This window comes from Geospiza fortis, unplaced genomic scaffold (genome assembly GCF_000277835.1).
Source record: "Geospiza fortis unplaced genomic scaffold, GeoFor_1.0 scaffold413, whole genome shotgun sequence".
NCBI lineage: Eukaryota > Metazoa > Chordata > Aves > Passeriformes > Thraupidae > Geospiza > Geospiza fortis.
In genome coordinates, this window is record NW_005054386.1 from 2267328 (window position 1) to 2276759 (window position 9432).

General features: G+C 37.5%; 1 protein-coding gene across 1 annotated transcript in view; it reads right to left on the bottom strand.

Annotated features, from left to right (window-relative positions):
• Positions 1 to 9432, bottom strand: part of TENM2 (teneurin transmembrane protein 2) — a 613414-nt gene that overhangs the window by 397579 nt on the left and 206403 nt on the right. The window lies entirely within an intron of this gene.

The window sequence follows — 9432 nt, forward strand, 5'->3', positions numbered from 1 at the left end:
CAGAGTATCCACACTGGTTCCCCTATTCAATTACCTAGTTTGTCCCTATTTCCAGCAAAAATAGAATTAGGGTAATTTACTCTGAAAGAAATCAGCCTCTTGCTAATACCAGTGAAAGGAATGGGAATGGTGAAAGGACATTGAGCCTTAGTCTGAAAAGTGCTATAGGCTGTCAGCTCCACATGCTGAAATTATGATATGAATTAGTATCTTCTAGACATGTTAGAAACCTTTCTTCACTTTCCTTTGAACAGATTTATGAATCTGGGCTCCTCAGTGGAGGTGAATAATTCACAGTTCCCCACCCCTAACTTGATAATGAAAATGAGTCCAATTTGAACTTTTAGCTCTTTGACATTGGAGAATATAAAATGCAGAATTAGACTGTAATATGAATGCAGCCTGGATCAACCTATTAATCATTTTGTGATCTTTGGGAAAAAAAAAAAAAAAAAACGAAAACCAAAAAACTATTAAGAAAATTGGTCAATCAAATGAATCATTACATTTCAACAAATGTTAGCTTTTGTACTCACCATCTAAGAGGAATCCTTACTTTTACCAGAAGTGTTTCTCCAGTCATCTTTTTTTCTAATAGAGTAGACTACAGTTATATCAAAACAAATTTGTCCTCTCAAACTTAAAATAAAAATGTTATTCTTAACACAGAAAGAAAAGTCTTAAGTATTTATTTGGAAAAAAAAATCAAAATTCTTATTCACTTTTGTGCCCATTTTTGTAACTGCATTCACCTTCATTACAATAGCATTTAAAATGTTATAGAAGGACAACAGTGCAGTAACAGCAAGTTTATCACAGCTAATACTCAGGTGGCCAGATGACTTCATACTTTGACTAAAATCAAAAATTATGATGCTTTCATGCCTTGGTAATGACATGGAATGATTTCTACTGGCAAGATAACGAAATTAGTCACAATCTTCTCCACAGTTCCTATCCCAATAGAATTTGAATTCATAGCAAAAGGAAAAAAGGAGGTCAATGTACCAAGCTAGACAAAAAAGAAGACACCTGAACAGCCACTGAATATTCTATTTCAAGCATCCATCCTTGACAAGCAAGCTACAATTAAGATAAGATTTATGCATCAAGCCCTTCAGTTGGATCTCTGAGGCTGCACACACTTTCCCCTGTTTTTAGAAGCATCAGTTCAAAATGTTCAGCACAACAATACATAAAACGCTATCAGAAATAACAATTTTTCCTTCTGCCATGGAGCTGGTGTGGTGCAAAGACAGAAGATGCTCTGAGCAGCAGCACACTCAGCTGGAATTCCAGACCAGCTCCCAGCTTCCTTTCCAAGCTCACTGCCAGCTGAAGGCAGCCCGGACAAAGCTCTTCCCAGATCTCTGTCGCCCTCTCCAGTCTGTAACACAAGGGTTCACCAAAATGGTGAGGTGATACTGCAGCAAGAAAATTCGTTTATCAATTTGGATGCTATTTAACCACCATGCCACAAGGACTACTGTCACCCAGTGTATGAACACTTATTTTTATGCAAATCCCAGTATTCCAGTGGAGCTACTTCCTCAGCCAGGGCCCCAACTTCTTGTTTCTAATCCTATGGAGAAACCACTGAATTGGTATTTTATCTGCCCACAGAGCTTTCCTATGTTATTGCAATAGAAGAAAACCCCACAGCATGAGTTCAAATATAGGCTTAGAAACCCTAACTTGGAATATCCAATAGGTGGGTGACAGGAACTCAACATGGTACCAAGGCATAAACCAAGAAAAAGGCATAAATTCAGAGTACATGGAAGACTGGAAACAGTTCCTGTGCTGTGCCACATGGTAACAAGGCAGAAAATAACATTCTAAGCCATTATTTGTTTAACTGCTGTAACACAGGAGTGTGACTCAAGGAACCTCATGAGGCAGAGATAAACATTAAGGCAACATAACACTAGTACCACTGTCCAGCATAGTGCACATGACTGATCATTTATCTCTTAAAAAAAATTTAATTTCTCTCTTGAAAAATATTACCAGGACTGGAATTCCCTTCCTCCTCCTCCTCATTATCTGAATGCTGAGCCATCACTGTGCTAGTGAACATTTATTCTTGATACTTAGCAGGCCAGGAAGGAGAACAATTCCTCAAAGGGTTCACAGAAAACCAACCTAAGGATCACATAAATGATTAAGGGGAGTGAACTGAAAACCACCAACGAGAAATAAGAAAATTGGGAAGCCTGGCAAATAATAAGAGCAAATAACATCCTTCTGGTATGATGTGAACAAACAGCAAAGGCATGCCTAAAACGAGCATGAGTACCAAACCCCAACCTTTTAAAGCTGATAAAGCCAAGAACCCAAAGAACTAGATAATAATGTGTATGGTTTTAAATACATATCTTATTCTTTGTCACCTGCACAGCCACTAGTCCAATTGAAGGGATGTTTTTTTGTTTTGTTATGGCTTGTTCTGGTTTTTGACTGTTCTTTCCCCCACTTTAGAAATGCTTTAGTTTCTATTTTAGAACTGCTTTAGTTTCTACTTTAGAACTGCTTTAGTCCATTGCTGCTGAAGTTAGGTAAGAACAGGAGTTAGTAATCAGATAAACACCTAGCACTCAGACTTTTAACAGCCTTAAAATGGTCAGAGATGCTGGATATTTTTACACAGACTCATTCTCTCTTGTATATTACAACCGAGAGACCATGAGAGAGAGGGACCATTTAGGTCATTACAGAAACATTTTCTTCTCACCTAACTGTCTCCAGAGCCTGAGTCCATTGATTTTCCCTGGGACTTATCTTCCTCAGTCACTCCAGGGCTTTTGAAGACGTCATCATTAAGCAGTAATCTAATCTGTTTCTCATCAATTGCTACCAGCCCTGACTAGTGGAAGTCAGAACCAAGCCACTTGCCAGCTTAAAAAAAAAAATACTTGAAACTAAACCACACAGCAAAATTTTGATTTGCTATAAATAGTATTGACTGAAGACCACAAAAAACACACACTTTGGAGAGCTGATGGGTGTTGCTCAGTGAAGAGAAACAGATTAAACTAGAAAGGTGAATCCCCATTAGTCATCCAGCCTGTGAACAACACACAAATCTCCATCTTGCCATATTTTTTTTTCTCCTTTAATAAACTACTATCTTCAAGTATGAAGGTGGTTCAGGACAATTAAACTGCCATCTCAGACAGGCTAACCTGGCACAAAATTTTAGTCATGCAGCTAGATCTGATCTATTCTGATCTATTGCAGTGTGATGAACCATGTGTAGTATGACAGTGAGTAAAAACCCCCTTACTATGCTGCTAAAAATACCAGCACCATGCTAGAGATAAGCATTTAAGCCACAAAAAGTGCTAAAAAAGAAGGGAGAAAGATAATGAAACGTACATTTCTCTATTTATGTGTTATGGGGAAAAATTGCAGCAGCTCAGATTCTTTTTATGTGCACCTCACACATTATTGTTATTGAAAAATGTTCTCTACATTTGAATACAGCCAGAAGACAAATATGACTGACAGCTTACTCCCAATATAATCAGTTAGACACAGAAATCAGGATAAGTTCCAAAATGTTTTGATAATTCTAATTTTCATCTCCATAAGTTGCAGATCAACTCCCTGCTCTCCCTTGGGTTATTTTACATTTGATCCTTCCAAGGCCAGCCCTGACCCAGCCAAACCTCTCCTCTCAAGATTGGAAAGTTGGAAGTGTAAAGCACGTACTAACCACACGTTCATCAGAAATTTTTAGGACTTTTCTTTTCCTGAAGAACCTTTTTCAACCCTGTCCACATTCCTGCATTTTGTGAAAACATTTTATATTTTATACTGGCAATCTTAAAAAACCAAACTCACTATTTCTTTACATGCAGACTTGAATGGAATATATCTGCAGGACAGAATTAACTCCAGTGATTATTCCTTGAATATCATGTTTAAGGGCATTAAAAAAAGGCAGAAGGATACAACCATACAGCATAAATGTTGCAATTTCTCAGAGACCTCCAGTTGCAAGATAAACTCACATCCCTTATATTCATGCTACATACCACTGTCTTGTAGGTCAGTGGAAGGGGATAAGGAGGTAATTATCCTGCATCCTTCTCACTCTCTGGGTAATAATTTCTTCTCTTTATCCCCTTCCTACACTTGTCAGCATTCCTAGCAATAGACAAATGCTACTTCCTCGTAAATACTGAAGATTATTCCTACCTATTTTACAAAAGCACAACAATATTGTAAGGAACGTTACAAGGAATATTAGTTGGCTTAAGACCTCCAATTTGGCCAGATTTCAGCTATGAAATGAATTAAGCTGGAAGAGTGTCCATTTGACTTTTATACAGCAGCTTTTGTGCCAAGTCTGTCACAGAAAATCCTGCATGTAGAATTACTCATTCAAATTTTCTTTTACAATAAAGTTGTTTGATATGTATTTCAAACTGATGAGACCCGAAACCAATTGCCAGTTGCTAGTTGATTTTTGGAGCTTCATTTTAACTGTGCTAGCTCCTGTTTATTAAATTTAAGATATGTATTTTTTATTTTTAAACAGCACTTTGTAGTTCTTTTCCATTGCTGGCAATTAATTTGTTCAGTGAAGAAAAAAAGAATACTTTCATGTATTGCTATGTTTTTTAATTCTGTGCTGATGTGTGATTAAGTATTCTCTTTCACACAGAACAAAGAGACTTGTTTCTGTGTTATTTCCCTCTCTTGTTTTAGGAAGTACAGATGAATCCATTTTATCTTAATTTGATATATCTAGTAAAAAAATTAAACTGATGTTTCACTTTTTATAAAGTAAAAGTAATTTTTTCCCCAAAGTTAAAGATAAACTGAGAATTAGGAGTTTTACGCAGAACTTTTTTGCCTGACTGTGATAAATACAGGGAAAGGAAGGTTACTGCAGAAAGTTTAGATGTAAGTTTGGTATGAAGGTGTAAGCCTTAATTCCAAACACATTTCACATTCCACAAGGACCTCCACAAGTCAGTTCACTTACATATTTTCACTCTCAACCTTTTCCAGAAGACAAAACTATTTATGGAAAAAAATGACCACAGAGTTAAATGACTTATTTTATATTTTACATATCAGAACAAGAAAAAAGTAGTTGGATCTAGTTTAAATTTACAAATATGAACCAGAGTTCGAACCCTGATTCTCCATTTCAAAATATGAAAATGCATATCAAATTGAAGGTGCAGTACTTAACAATGGTAGGTGTCAATTTAGAAAGCAGAGACAATAAGCTCAAGGAAGCAACCACCATGACTTGAATAAATAATTGTGATAACTAAAGAACAAGAAATCAAGACTGAAAAAAAATTAGGTATCGGGTTATGGTCTGGTCTTACAAAAAAAGAAGAAAGAAAAGAACAGCAATATTAAAGACAAGGAACACTCGCAAGGTTAATAAAATGGAAATCAGATATTAAAAAGATGTTATTTTTGGCAGCATTAGCATTTACAATGGACTGCATCCCCAAACCCATATTTATCCAAGCATTTATGACATTTTACTGCTGTTTTGGGGGAAAGGAAGGAAGTATTTTATAAAACAAATACTTTCTAGCAGCAGGAACCATTTCATATGGAGTTAAGAGGAATTCTAGCCAGGAAGGCTGGCTCAGGAATGTCGGATGTTTGTGTGAGAGAGATCATGTGCGGCAGGCAAAACTCCCTGGATGAGAAGACAAACCAGTGAATAGTGATAAGAGATTGCATGTTGGAATGGCAAAAAGGAATGACTCCTAGAAAGTCCTGAAGTCCTTTATAAAAAATGGTGGCAATTAAACAGAAACAACTCTGAGTGACTGACAAAATCAGTTGGATGGAATTCAATCTTTTTCAAGGAAATATGCATCACTGGATTTAATAAGCATCAACATAGCTTATTTTATAAAGCAAGTTGTTTTAAAATGCTAATACAGGTAGACAAATAGATAATTACCTTTCCGATATCTTTTTATTAATTTGCTTTAGCTGTACAAAGCAAATAAGCTTTACCAACTACCAACTTATACATCAAGGCAAACCTGCTCACAGCTACATACCTTCAGTTACATTAAATGATTTCATTGGAAGAAAAGTACTAAATACTCCACAATTCTTACTTTGCCTAATCATTACAATAATAACTTAATGTAGTGCCAACTGGAAGCCTGACTATATTATTCTTCCATTTTAATAAGCTTTACAACTGAAAATCTATTATGCCTAAACAGCCTGTTTAAAAAAAATAATAAATTGAGGCTATTAGGAAGCCTTGGCTCCATTAAAAGTGTGCTCAAAATCTTTAGAAAACATCTCAGAGCACTTAATAAAGTGATTAATTCTCGTTCCATTCCTGAGCCACAAGCTCTGTAATAGAGATGAACAGAGGTCCATAGGTGGAATGCCACCAGGTCCCTCTTTGCTGGGCAGCCCAGGACAGGTGGCTCTGCACAGCCTCCATGAAGTGCTTGGCATTGCCAAAATACACTTGCTCTGCAACCTCAGTGTCCTGGAGACCCACAGAGGCACAATGCTGCAAAGGCTAACAGCTCATGGCACAGAGCCTGCAAAGACCTTACAAGAGCAGGCACTGCCATCAGCCCTGCCCAGCGCCCTGCTGGAGCAGGAGCCCTGGTGCTGCTGGCCTGACCCAAACCAGCAGCGTGCGGCTGGCAGCCTGACAGGGCAGAGCCAGGGCTGCCCCGAGCAGAGACTGCTCTTCTTTCCCAGAGAGCGTGGGGCACTGAGACCCCTCCAACCACAGCAAGAGACACCGCAGCTTCCTGCAGACACAAGGACTTGCCTCCCTCCCTCAGGTTGTGGAGGTGCGGAAGAGATGACGCTGCTGGAGGTGCAAGTGATTTAACTGCTAAGTAATTATATGGAGAGGGGACTACGACCTTTATTTTGCTAACTGTCTATTAGAAGAACTTCTCTAATTTTGACTGGGACAAATTAGCAATTTCTAGATATAGTTCTTGACCTTGAGCACATAAACCTTGAAGGCAACTATCACACAGCAAATAATTAACTAAGTGATATATTACCAGATCATACTACAGCGTCCTTTAACAAGATGACATTCTACATATTCAGGCAGTGAATTCCTATTTTCCAAGCCTGAGCTCTGCACAGATAAAAGTGAACATTAATAAGGGAACAGAAAACGGAGGCTCAAGTATCTGAACCATGAAGAGAAGCATTTAAATTGTTTCAATCTTTTGTTTCTGGCACCATGCCGTCTACTCACATAAAGCTGTAATTGAAACCACGCCATGTGTATAGTGGGTTCATTACTGGCTCTGACTGAACTGTCTCATGTGCTAACCATGGACTGATTTTTTTGCATCCTTAGCATCAAGGACTCTTCACCTATGCATTTGTTAGCACATATGGGTTCTTATTCCTTCTAGGAAATTAAAATTATCCAATATTTAAGAGCCACAAATTGATTTCTGAGTCCAGGTCCCATGGGATAGTGAATGGCATGTCTAAGCATCTGCAAAATAAATCACCTGGGAAGATATTATATTCATAGAAGTAAAATATAACAATGGTTTAAATAATTGATTTGTAATACTTTGCTATATGATAAATACTCAGTTTACTGGAAGTCCTTATTTGCTGAGTACTTGCTTTCCACTGCTAAAAAGAATGAATGCATTTTAGAAGGAAGTACCTTGCCCAGAAATAATTAATACAGCATTTTAATATTAAGTATAATTTTAATTACTTCTGGAGGAGATACCACCTAAGTATCTCCTCTAATGTGCCCTGAAATGAAACTCATATATTTGATGCAATATATAAAATTAAAGCCTGATAATGACACTTTTATAGAGTTTAACACCATATCTATTTCATTAGACTTTGTAACAGTTCTAAGACAATGAGGAAACTCATTCAGAAAGCACAGGTGAAATTTCTGTGACTGTTCAGAATACTCCTTGTCCTCTAAAGTAAGGCCCTGCCAAATAAGCTGAGGCCACAGAAAAATACAAAGACACAGGTCTCTGCAGTGCAAGAGAGCTGTAAATTTTGACTGGAGACCAGCAAGAGGTTTTCAGACCACGTACTATGCTTTCAGGCTCTAATGTTACTTTTTTCAGAAGCATAAACAACAAAAGTACTTCACACATTTGATGCATTTACTGCGACTCTAAACTCTGAAACTGGTTTACTGTTGTATGACAGTTTCTGCTCTCTATAGTAAGACTTTGTTATAATTCCATAAAGAGTTCAAAACATGAGGATTAGGTAAAAAAGGAAACATCAAAGGTCTGTCTTTACTCCCTCCCTAAAATGTTTTCAGTCTTCAATATGACCTTGGGTCATCACGTAAATCAAAATTAAATTTATGGTCAATGCAGAAAGAAAAAACAAAAATCAAGCTCCCCTTTTTAGTTTTACTAAAGTATCAAAAGCTCTGCTAAGGTGGGAGAGTGGGGGAGAGAGATGCAGAGGAAATGAAGCATTCATAGATGGCTTCAATTCCATCCTGAGGTCAAGATTTCACCCTTCTTCTTTTGGCTGTTCCATCAGCCTATGAAACCATAAGGACTCACCTGTATTTCAAGCTCTAATAATCCATGTCTGCCCTGGGAATTCATGGCGGGAGTTAAGTTAAGCACTTCATCTTAGGATGCAATGTTATTAACATGACATAGTTCAATTGTATTTATTTGTGGGTTTGAACCTGGACTGTGTTATTTGTGAAATTCCTTACAGCTATAAATGAAAGCTTGTACAAGTCCTAAATAAAAATGTATTGTTCTTTGGCAGTATAGAGGAGTTGATCATATTCCTGCCTGTACATGTCTGACCAAGGACTCCTCTGATGAAGCAGCTGATCTAAGCAAAGCTGTTTTGCTATTTATAGGTACAAGTCTTCTCATAACATGTAAAGACAGGAATATTTTAAAACTAAGATGGTGGCTTTTCATAAAGAACCCATTTTATTTACACTAAATAAAAGCTAAGCTATAGCACAGGATTAGTGTAATATTTAAAAGATTCTGTGCAAACAGTCAGCAACTTGTAGACTTCCTCAGTGTGATCCATTTCTTTCTGTAGCTTAGCAACATTAAGACTATAACAAACAAAAATTAATTGTGCCAACGTTAATTTCCATATGTGATGCTTGTCCAAGTTCACTAGAACCCCTTGCAGTTTAACCTGCACATCCCATACCTCAGAGCCAAGCAATAAATCTCTGCAGGGCAGCTCAGGTGTGCAGGTGTGGGCAGCAGCTTCCCCGTGCCCGTGCTCGGTGTCAGTGCGAGCTGGTACTGCTGAAGCACATGTTTCATGTCGATAAGCACAGACCGGAAAGGAAATTTCTAAGCCACTTTTTCTTTTTTTATTTTCTTTTTTTTTCCTCCCATACTTGGCAATAACTGATTTATATATTTGCCGTGTGAAGCCCCTCTGCTAAGAGTAACT